Genomic DNA, 12,939 nt, shown 5'->3' on the forward strand with positions numbered 1-12,939 from the left:
GGTTTCAAAAGCATAGCAATAAAAAACTTTTGTTAATAGGAAAAAATTTATAAAAAATAAATGAATAATTAAGTGCAAAAATTCTCTTATGTTTAATGTTTCTTTTATTTTTTCATATTCTGAGCAAATGCTGCTGACTACTAAATATTGTAGCGAGATTAAATAAAACGAGCGGTTCGAATTTATATACATATATTTATTTATAAGTTTACAGTTCGGTACTCTCTTACCAACTAAACTCACTCCTAAAAACGTTACATATATATAACAAAGTTGCTATCTTCTAGAATATTCTGGCGTTGTCCCACCTCTAATTCGCCTACGTGACCGGTTATTCTCTCTCGCACTCGATACATCGATACATAATGCAACCGTTACCTGGGCCATGCCAAAAGTATGTTCGTAACACAGCTCCCCTCTTAAATCTGATCGTCCCGATCAGCAACTCTATAGGTAGGCACAGGATGGCGGAATCTACAGGACTCTCCAGCTCTGCATGAATCCTTTAGAAAAAATAATAGTCTACTGACTTTGAAGGATACGATCTCATCGGGTTAATGCAACACACAGTAATTCGTACGCCGGTGTCTCGGAAGATCACTTCAAGCATGCTTCTGACAATCTTCCAGTCCAGATTATCTAGTGCATGGCCTATCTTGGGTAAGGCCAAATTCTTGATGTCGTAATTGCACACAATTTTCTTCAAATTAGTTAGAGCACGCCATATATCCTCGTAGCTTGCCATGTCTGTATACGACTTCCTGGTCACCATATACAGCAAAGATCGAGAACCATCTTCTTATCTCAGTACTGTTCCAACTTTAGGCTGCTGGTTTTTTAAATCGTCCAAACGACCGAATTTCTTATAAAATACGGATGAGATTCCTTTAGTCATCTCAAGATCTTGGGCAACACAGTGGGCTAGAGAGACGTTATGCGGAACATTAAAAAGATCTTGCTGAACTTCTGTGGTCATGCCGAATCTAGCACTCTTTCTCTCTGCGTAATTTGACATAAATTCATTAAAGCTTGGTCGCCAGTCATCTTTGATCTCATGTTGAAGGGTTCGTGCTTCTCCTGTTTCATTTGAGCCAGCATATGGTGCAAGACGATTTATGTGAACTACTTTTGGTTTACCTTTCGGCAACTTCTTAATTCGGTATATGACGTCATTTATTCTCTTTTTAATTTCATACGGACCTTCCCATTGTCTTTGCAGTTTGGGAGACAAACCTCGACGACGTTGTGGATTATAAAGCCAAACAAGATCACCTACTTCATAGCTTTCACTCTTGCATCCAGAATCGTATTGATCTTTCATTCTGTCACTGGCTAACTGGATGTGTTGTCGGGCAAGTTCATGAATGTTGTTCATTCTTAACTTCAGGCGGTCGACATAATCTTCGCTTGCAACATGTTCTTCGGAAGGTCTGCAGCCAAACTCTAGGTCGCAAGGCAAACGAACTTCACGACCTAACATCAGGCAGGTTGGAGTCTGGCCTGTAGTTTCATTTACGGCCGAGCGGTAGACCATTAGGAATAAATGAATGTGCTGGTCCCAATCTCTTTGATGTTCTGATACAACCTTGGATAGGTGTTTACCCATTGTTCGGTTCATTCTCTCGACCATTCCATCTGATTGAGGATGCAGGGGTGTCGTTCTGGTTTTATTGACACCAATCAATTTACAAACGTTTTGGAAAAGGGTTGACTCGAAATTTCGCCCTTGGTCGGAGTGGATCTCCAAGGGAACACCAAATCGGCTAAAGAATTCTTTAACAAGTACCTCTGCAACGGTAGCAGCTTCTTGATTTGGTATCGCATAGGCCTCAGTCCATTTCGTAAAATAATCCATGGCTACCAGGATATATTTATTTCCATCATTTGTCTCTGGAAGTGGACCTGCAATGTCGATTGCTACTCTTTCCATAGGACTACCAACATTGTACTGTCTCATGGGTGCCCTCTTTTTGCCAACTGGACCATTACTGGTTGCACAAAGTTCACATTTTCGGCACCATCTTCTTACATTATCTTTACAGTTCACCCAATAGAACCGTTTTCGAACCTTTTGCAGAGTCTTTGTAATACCAAAGTGTCTACCTGATGCACCGTCATGCAACTGACGCAATACTTCTGACACTTTACTTTTAGGTACAATGAACTCAAGCTTGATTTCTGTACCATCATCGTTCTCAAAGGTTCTATACAGAAGATCATCTTTCAGCACTAGGCAATTCCATTGGCTCCAGTAACACTTGACTTCGGGACTACATGCACTAATGTCCTGCCAAGAAGGTCTTTCACTTCGACGCATCCAATCCAATACTCTTTTTATACATGGATCATTTGCTTGAGCGTCTTGTAGCTGTTGAGGCTGCCATTGATCATTAATGACGGTTGTTCGTCTTACGGAGCAAAATCGTTCTTCTAATTTAAGACAGTGATTACAATTTGCACTGCACGGCCGTCTCGAAAGGGCATCAGCATTTGAATGAACTCTGCCAGCTCTGTGTTCGATTTCGTAATCATATTCTTGTAATCGTTCTAACCATCTTGCCATCTGGCCCTCTGGATTACGGAATTGTAGGAGCCATTTTAGAGCAGCGTGATCCGTGCGAAGAGGAAACTTTCTGCCATACAAGTATTTATGGAAATGCTCGCAAGCCTTTACTACGCCTAGCAATTCTCTCCTAGTAACGCAATAGTTTCTTTCTGGTTTCGACAAGACTTTGCTAAAGTAAGCGATGACTTTCTCCTGTCCATCTTGGATTTGTGAGAGAACAGCTCCTATTGCACTGTTGCTTGCATCGGTGTCCAACACAAATTTTCACGCCTGTCTAGGGTAGCTTAAAATCGGTGCCCTGGTCAGAGCCATTTGTAAGTTTTCGAAAGCTCTTTGACACTCTTCGCTCCATGTATATTCTTTGCCTTCTTCTGTCAACTTTGTTAATGGCTGGGAGATGTTGGCAAATCCCTTGACAAAACGTCGGTAATATGTACATAGGCCAAGAAAGCTTCTAATTTCGTGTTTATCTCTTGGTACGGGCCAATCCTTAATTGCTGCAAGTTTTTCAGGATCAGCTGGTACACCATTACTTGCTACAATATGTCCCAAGTACTTCACTTCTCGTCGAAACAAGTGACATTTCTTTGGAGTTAACTTCAAATTTGCTGACCGCAATCGTTGAAAGACTTCTGCCAGATTATTGGCATGTTCTTCGAAGGATCTTCCAACTACAATTACATCATCCAAATAAAACAGGCATGTTTTCCATGTAAGACCTCTTAAAACTGCCTCCATTAATTTTTCAAATGTGGCCGGGGCATTACATAAACCAAAGGGCATAACTGTGAACTGCCAAAACCCTGATCCTATCGAGAATGCGGTTTTTTCACGATCAGCTGGCTCCATGTCTACTTGCCAATATCCACTTTTCAGATCGAGTGTGGAGAACCAACGAGAACCAGAAAGTGTATCCAAAGTATCGTCTATTCTGGGCAAAGGATAACTATCTTTTTTAGTTACTGCATTGAGCTGTCGGTAGTCAATACAAAAACGTGTTGAACCATCTTTCTTCTTTACTAGCACTACTGGTGATGTCCATGGACTATTTGATGGTTCAATTACCCCTTGTTTGTTCATATCTTTGATGATGTCTTCGGCTTCATCTCTTTTCGCAAATGGAAGTCGTCTAGGTTGTTGTCTGATTGGCTGATCGTCTCCGGTATTAATTTTATGCTTTACTATGCTTGTTTTGTCATTATCCTCCTTATCCAAGGCAAAAACATCTTGAAATTCTATCAGCATAAATTTCACTTTTTAATCATCGTCTTGGATACTTAGATTTCGACGGTTTCTCACTAGTATTCATGGAACAAATCGAAGCCACGGGAACACACTGTCCGATCAAAGTTCTGTTACTTAACTTAATAGCAGTTCCCTTTAAATTCATAACTCTTACAGGAACGACATCTCAAATTCTCACCAAAGCTTTTGCCGTTAGGAACTCGGCATTATTCACATCTTCGACCATCTTTAAACTTCCCTCTCGGCAGTAACCATCAGGTCTGGTCATCAAAATTTTCTCACTATTACCGGGTATTGTTACGTCACAAGTAGTTATTAAGCTGATAACATCTTCTTTGTCTTCATGAAACGGCAACTCTTCACCACTGATCTCGAGAACTCCATCTTTGACATTCAATACAGCCCCAACTTTCCTTAGTAAATCCATCCCCAATATGAACTCATCGGAGATCTCTGCAATTAATACTGTATGTTTCACTGTGGTCTGGCCAATGGATACTGACATATTAGCCTCGCCATATGTATTAATTATCTCACCAGTTGCTGTTCTAAGCTTTACTGTTGCAGGCAATAATTTAAGATGGCCTCGTACTACTTCTGGCCGTGCAATAGTTCTCGTTGCACCTGTATCTACCAAATACGATCTACATTTATTATTGATACGACCCTCTATGTACAAGCTATGAATTCCACCTGAGGACGTAATGTTCACAGTTACTATGGGGGCTGTGTTTCTCGAGGTCGGCAGTTGCCCCTTGTTGTCGACCCGTTCTAGTTTTCCGACTTTTGTATCATTTTCTTGCAATTACGGCGAATATGACCTACGTCACCGCAATTCCAACATCTGGGCTCGCGTCTCTTCGGCATCGTGTTACGAATTACTTTTCGTACCATTTCTTCCAGACGTTCATCATTTGGTTCGTCGCCTTCTTCAATGGTTCTTACTCGATGACTCCGTGAAGTTTGACTAGCTGTTTCATGTTCCAAGGCAATAGCGAGCGCTTCATCTAGAACTTTCGGTCTTGCTAGTCGTAAAGCTTTCTGCAATTCACTTTCTTTTAACCCATTGACGAAGGTATCTACAGCAATTTTTCTAAAATGTTGTCCGGTACCTCCGGATAAGCCAACCGCACTATAAGAGCAACATCTGCTTCAAACTCTTGCAAATTTTCACTTGCTCGTTGAATTCTACTTCTTAGTTGCGCCTTGTAGACTTGTTGTAGATGGGCATCTCCATAACGTTTGTCTAGTCGGGTAAACAAGGTCTGGTAACATTTTTCTTGGCCCTTAGGAATCGATCTTAGGATATCTGCAGCATCTCCTCGTAAAGCAGCAGTCAAATAAACAGCTTTTTCTTGTTCTGTCCAATGATTGGCTGTCGCAATAGCTTCAAATTGTCTAAGGTATATGGACCAAGAAGACTTTCCATCAAATGGTGGCAATTTGAATCCCATATTATGTGTCGTTTCGTCTCTAGGTGATTCTTCTTTTACTACCGGATCTAAGGCTATTGTGTTAACTGGTGGTAGCACTTTTGTATTAGTTATCATGCTCTCTAACTGTTTGATCTTCTCTTCTACTTTATCGAATGTTCTTGTGACTTCTTCAAATTTGTCATTGTTTTGATTACATACTTCGTCGAATCTTCTAGACATATTTTCGAATTTCTCGTCGTTTTGTCTAGCTATTTCTTTAATAGTTTGAGACGTTTCATTGAATCTTTCATCATTCTTTCGAGAAGATTCTTCAATCATTTAAGACGTTTCATCGAATCTTTTGGAAACAGTCTCGAATTTATCATCATTTTTTTAGAAGATTCTTCAATTTTTTTAGAAGTTTCTTTAATCATTTGAGACGTTTCATCGAATCTTTTGGAAACAGTCTCGAATTTACCATCAGTTTTTTTAGAAGTTTCTTCAAGTTTCTTCTATCTTCATTAAAACTGCTTCTTCCGCTGACTGAAACTGGAATGTCTCTGGGTCATCTCCATTCTTGTTAAGAACATTCTTTAGTCGTTCTTGGAGTATCTTCTTGGATCCGCTGCAGTCTTCATCACGTTCTTCCAGTTGCTCACGCAACTGTTTTACTGAAAGTTGTACTAGCAACATCTTTGGTCAGGCACACACGTACTTTTTTTAAATGTTCTTTCGTACAAAGGACACTACCGAACTACGCGGATGTTCCCGACGAACAATACTTTTCAAAAGTTCAAAAGTCTTTTTCAAACACCAACTGTGTAACGATGCTCTGATCGTTTAAGAGTTCGAACCGTGGGAGTGTCAATATTTGCGCATCCACTTCTACAACGTAACGGCGAAGTGGGAATCAGAACGGCTATTTAAGGCGTGTGAATAGCGGAATTAGACAGTCTTGTAGCTAGCGCTCTAGGCTCCCTGACTCGCCGGTGTAGTGAACCTGCGAGCCATTCCGGAATAAGAGATTTCCGTATTGAGGATCATACTCTGTCCCTAACCAAGCGGAACCCATCGGTATTGCGTATTGAGCATTACCGTGGATCTGCACAGAACCAACCAGGACAGAGAGATTTCCGTATTGAGGATCGTACTCTGTCCTTAGCCAAGCGGAACCCGTCGGCATTGTGTATTGAACATTGCCATGGGTCTGCACAGCTAAATATTTTGTTTGCGAGCATATTCGGAGCTTTCGCTGAATTGAAGCGAAAGCGAGTATAAATCTGCGCGCGATCGATTTCCCCCATTTCGTTTCTTATTAGTACTAATTAATTTCGTTTCTTTTATAGACGTTCGCCGAGGACTTCGTTCATCGCGGGATCCAGACGGGGACGTAGAATTCGTTTTATTATTTATCGTTATTCATTGTATAAGTATACAACGTAGGATCCCTTTTTATTTTTATTTATTGTAGATATACTAAATTAATAGATTTATTTTTATTTCAAACCTGTGTTTTACTGAGTCTGTCGCCCCGAAAGAGCTACCCATCACAAACTGGCGCCCGAGCAAAAATTAATAACATGCCGACAGATAAAGACACAGACTCAGTAGCAGGTACGTCGTGGATAAATCGACTTTGCAAAGAGGAATTGCAGAGCGAGGCCGAAAAATGCGGCTTAGATCCCAAGGGAACCGTCGACGAATTGAGAGCACGACTCAGAACCTATTTTAAAAATCGCGAGGAAGCTACAGGAACAATCCCAAAAGAAAAAACGTCCAAGGGAACAGAATCTGGCACACTGACCCAGGAAATTTCGGGCATCCGAAGACAATTACAGGAATTAACAATAACGAAACAAATGGGGCAACCAGAATTGCTAAATCAAGTACGAAAGTGGAACACACACTTCGACAAGAAACATTTGGATGCAATAGAATTCTTAGAGAGGATAGACGAATTAAGCTTGGCCTACGAGATCGATAAACAAGATCTACTAAGAGCATTACCAGAATTATTAGGAGACCACGCTTTGTTATGGTACAGAAACAATAACAAAAATTGGAAGTCATGGACAGATTTCAGCGAAGATTTTAAAAAAGCTTTCTTTCCCAGGGGATATTTGCTACAACTAGAAGAGGAAATCCGAAACAGAAAACAGAGACAGAACGAACCAGTAGATAGATATATCACGGAGATTCAAACATTAATCAGACGAGAAGGATCTTTTTCCAAAAACCAAGAACTCGAAAGGATATACAAAAATTTGTTACCAGAATATAAGCTTTATGCTCGCCGCCGGGATTTCGGAAACTTAGCCGAATTACAGGATTTAGCCCAAGAATACGAAGCTCTAGAAGACGAAAAGACCCGAGCAAATCAGATTTGCCGTGGAAACTGGAGACGCACGGACCAAGCAGAGTACGATGCGAAAACGGCATGCTTTAGATGCAAGATGCCAGGTCACAGCCGTAAAAACTGCAAAAATCCATGGAAAAAGTTTTGTTCGCGTTGCGGCAGAGAAGGAGTTTACAGCAGCGACTGCTGTTTTAGGCGTCAGGGAAACGAATTACAGACTGGAGAAACAAGGAGTCGTCCCAGTCTGTAAAACAAGATTCGACTCCATTCGTTTTCGCCGTTACACAGCCAGCAAGCAATGACATTCGACTGTTCGCATCACTAAAAATAGGGCAAAGAACATACAGAGCGCTCATCGACACAGGAACTACTAAAAATTACGTCGGGGATAGAATAGCTCAGATATACAAGGACTCTCTAGATAGCTACAGCGGGAGAACAAGACTAGCAAATGGAGCGTCAATGGAGCTTAACCAGAAGTTGACAATTGAATGCGAGATCGATAAGTTACAAACCCGACAAACATTTATAGTAATGCCAGGGTTGACGGAAGATGCCCTACTAGGAGTGGAATTCCTCAGGAACCATTCTATCGAACTTAAATTCGATAAACATACGACCAAACAATACATACAACATCAAGAAGAGACATGTAACACTTTAAAAGACTCCATTAAAAATACGGAGTTAGAAAGGTTCCTAAGAAAAGAACTAAGGGAGTTTGAGAACATAACAGGACCCACCAACTTAATAAGACACGAAATAAAATTGAAGAAAAAGTGCGATCCAGTCAAGCAGCCTTATAGGCGGCACAATCCCGCAATGCTACAGATCATCAACCAAGAAGTAGACAAGATGTTAAAAGAAGGAACCATCGAACCCTCCACAAGTGGTTGGAGTTCACCGATTGTACTAGTTAGGAAAAAGGATAACTCGTACAGATTTTGCATTGACTTTAGAAAAGTCAACGAACTATCAGATAAGGACGCATATCCGTTACCCAGAATATCTGAAATTCTGGATAGACTTAAGGAAGCAAATTTTATATCGACCCTCGATTTGAAACAGGGGTATTTTCAAATACCCCTAGAAGAAGCAAGCCGCCCAGTGACAGCATTCAGCGTACCCGGAAAAGGCCATTTTCAGTTCAAAACCACCCCATTCGGACTGCATTCCGCAGGAGCCACTTTCCAACGCCTACTGGATAAGGTAATACCTCCCGATATGGAATTCGCGTTTGCCTACTTGGATGATATCGTAGTAATATCTAAAACGCTTAAAGAGAATTTAAATCACCTACATGAAGTTTTTCGGAGACTGAAAGAAGCCAGATTACAGCTGAACTTCGAGAAATGCACGTTTTGCCAGTCAGAACTCAGATACTTAGGACATGTGGTTGGAGCAGAAGGAATAAAAACTGACCCGGAGAAAACCAACGCTATAACCGGACTTACAGCACCGAGAAATGTGCGTCAACTCCGCCGGTTCCTAGGAATAACATCGTGGTACCGCCGATTCATAGAGAACTATTCGACAATAGCAGGACCGCTAAACATGCTTCTGAAGAAGAAGATAAGATGGAAATGGACCGATAAGCAGGAAAACGCGTTTGAAGAGCTAAAATCAAAACTTACATCGGCCCCAGTATTAGCATGTCCCGATTTTTCGAAAACATTTTACCTGCAAACAGATGCGTCGAACTGTGGACTTGGAGTTGCACTAACACAGAAATACGACGGCCAGGATAAAGTAATTGCATATGCTAGTCGAACCCTCACACCAGCCGAGACAAAATATTCCACAACGGAAAAAGAATGTCTATCCATCGTGTACGGGATAAAGCAAATGAGGCCGTATATACAAGGATACAATTTTAAGGTCATATCAGACCATCAGTCCCTCAAATGGCTGAAGAACCTTAAAAACCCGTCAGGTCGATTAGCCAGGTGGAGTTTAGAACTGCAACAGTACGATTTCGAGGTAATATATAGAAAGGGAGTCCTCAACAAGGTAGCAGATGCTTTGTCACGACAACCACAAGAAAACCAGAGCGAAGAACCAGAGTCGGAATTATTAGCATCAGAACTGGAATCATGCAGTTGGTACGATAATTTATATAGGAATGTACTCCAGAACCCAGACGATTTCCCGGATTTACAAATATCAAACGGGAAATTATATAAACACGTTTGGAGCAGCCGTAATTTAGCCGACCCAGAGTTTAATAACCCATGGAAATTATGCGTACCAAGATATAAAAGGAAAGATATTTTGGAGGAAAATTATGACTCGACCACAGCAGGCCACTTAGGAATTGCAAAAACAATTTGCCGAATAGCGCAAAAGTACTATTGGCCTAAGATGTTTAAACAAATTGCAGACTACGTTAGAGCCTGTACGAAGTGCCTCCAATATAAACCGTCTCAAATGCAACCAGCCGGGAAAATGCAACCGTCCACTGTAGAAAAGCCTTGGCATACTGTCTCAGTTGATTTAATGGGACCATTCCCAAGATCTGCAAAAGGAAACATTTTCTTAATAGTCGTGCAAGACCGGTTTACCAAATGGGTCGTCGCTCAGCCAATAAGAGCAGCATCTACGAACTCAATCATCGACACTCTACGATCAAAGGTAGTCATGTAATTCGGTATTCCGAAGAAAATCATCTCGGACAACGGCGCGCAGTTCCCAAGCGGAAGTTTTAAGGCGTTCCTAAAGTCCTATAACATAAATCACATTCTAACACCGCTGTACTCACCTCAATGCAATCCAGTAGAACGAATGAACAAAGTACTGAAAACGATGATAGCTACTTACGTGGAGAATAACCATAAAGACTGGGACAAATTCATACCAGAATTCTGCTACGCCATAAATTCGTCAAGACACGATTCAACAAGATTTTCACCAGCGCTTCTTAATTTCGGAAGGCAATTAGACACAGCAGAGGCGACAAATGGACAAGATATACAGGGGTATGCAAAAAACTTAAACAAGTTAGAAGCGTTAAGAGAACTAGCGAAAGTGCACATGGAACACGCTTTCGAGGACCAAAAGAAATATTACGATCTAAGACGAAGAGACTGGCGGCCACATCCAGGAGATCGAGTCATGAAAAAGGAACACCATCTATCATCGGCTAGTGCAGCTTTTAACAGCAAACTAGCGCCGAAGTACTCAGGACCATACATAGTAACGTCAGTGATATCACCAGTAATAGTAAAACTGAAATTGGCCGATAGTAGTAGCCGCAAGTAGATGACGGCGCATGTAAAAGATTTAAAACCATGGGATGGGGGAAATGTTACTACAGAAATCCAATCCCCACCACAACCAAACGGTATTTAAGTGGCAATGCTAGCAAGCAAAATTCAGTTCATCAACATCAAACATGGAAGACATATTAGAGATACCGGAAGAGATGACCCCTCTGGGAACGCCAGAGAGACCCGAACTACCCGTGACACCAGGAAAAGACGCGGAGAGGATCATGAAGAGGTTCCACGAACTTTTTGGGACACCACCAACCCCACCGAGGAAGAAGAGCGTACCTGATACTAAAACGGGACAAGAAGCCCAATCCGCGTCCACTTCAGGAGAACCGGAACCCGGGAAACACGCCGATCTTATAGAGATCGTCCCAAAACACCTGATCGAGAGGGGGACCAAAAGATACAGGATATGCTGTAACAACGGGAGGAAGATTGTAATAAAGATACCGAGAGGGATAGATGGCATCACGAGGCTGTAGACACCATATACACAAAAAAAAGGTATGTTACTTTTTTTTTCAAAGAGAAGGGGGTGTAACGATGCTCTGATCGTGTAACAGTTCGAACCGTGGGAGTGTCAATATTTGCGCATCCACTTCTACAACATGACGGCGAAGTGGGAATCAGAACGGCTATTTAAGGCGTGTGAATAGCGGAATTAGACAGTCTTGTAGCTAGCGCTCTAGGCTCCCTGACTCGCCGGTGTAGTGAACCTGCGAGCCATTCCGGACAGAGAGATTTCCGTATTGAGGATCATACTCTGTCCCTAACCAAGCGGAACCCATCGGTATTGCGTATTGAGCATTACCGTGGATCTGCACAGAACCAACCGGGACAGAGAGATTTCCGTATTGAGGATCGTACTCTGTCCTTAGCCAAGCGGAACCCGTCGGCATTGTGTATTGAACATTGCCATGGGTCTGCACAGCTAAATATTTTGTTTGCGAGCATATTCGGAGCTTTCGCTGAATTGAAGCGAAAGCGAGTAGAAATCTGCGCGCGATCGATTTCCCCCATTTCGTTTCTTATTAGTACTAATTAATTTCTTTTCTTTTATAGACGTTCGCCGAGGACTTCGTTCATCGCGGGATCCAGACGGGGACGTAGAATTCGTTTTAGTTTTATTCATTGTATAAGTATACAACGTAGGATTCCTTTTTATTTTTATTTATTGTAGATATACTAAATTAATAGATTTATTTTTATTTCAAACCTGTGTTTTACTGAGTCTGTCGCCCCGAAAGAGCTACCCATCACAACTGTAGCGAGATTAAATAAAACGAGCGATTCGAATTTATATACATATATTTATTTATGTTTACAGTTCGGTACTCTCTTATCAACTAAACTCACTCCTAAAAACGTTACATATATATAACAAAGTTGGTATCTTCTAGAATATTCTGGCGTTGTCCCACCTCTAACTCGCCTACGTGACCGGTTATTCTTTCTCGCACTCGATACATTGCGGATGTTCTCGAAGAGCAAGTGAATCCAGTGAACATGAAATTGAATAAAGCTTTTTATGCTATATCTAGAATTAAAAACACACTACCCATCTCGGCATTAATGAACGTTTATTATAGCCTTGCTTACAGCCACATGTGCTACAATGTAATTTTGTGGGGGAACTCAGTAGATAGTAACAAGGTGTTTTTTAATTTTTAAAATTTAATATATAAATTTAAAAATAAAATTTTTAATTTGGATTATCAACAGTCTTGTAAACCAGTTTTTATTAAACATCAAATTTTAACTTTCTACTGCCTATATATCTATAAATGTTTACTTTATGTCAAAGAGGAAATCAATACATTTCCAGTAAATTCAGACAATCACTACTACAATACAAGAAGTGCTGAATCTTTACGAGTTCCTAAACACAGAACATCCAAATTTCAAAATTGCTTCAGATATATGGGACTGACCTTATACAATCATTTGCCAAAAACTGTGAAAGAAATACCACTTATCTCTAAATTAAAAAAAAATGTTAAAGATTTACTCTTAAGAAAAGCATATTATTCTATAAATGAATTAGCCCAGTCTGGTTAAAAAAAAAGGTGGAAAAATGTTTCGCAGATA

Source organism: Diabrotica undecimpunctata, chromosome 11 (genome assembly GCF_040954645.1).
Source record: "Diabrotica undecimpunctata isolate CICGRU chromosome 11, icDiaUnde3, whole genome shotgun sequence".
NCBI classification, from domain to species: Eukaryota; Metazoa; Arthropoda; class Insecta; order Coleoptera; family Chrysomelidae; genus Diabrotica; species Diabrotica undecimpunctata.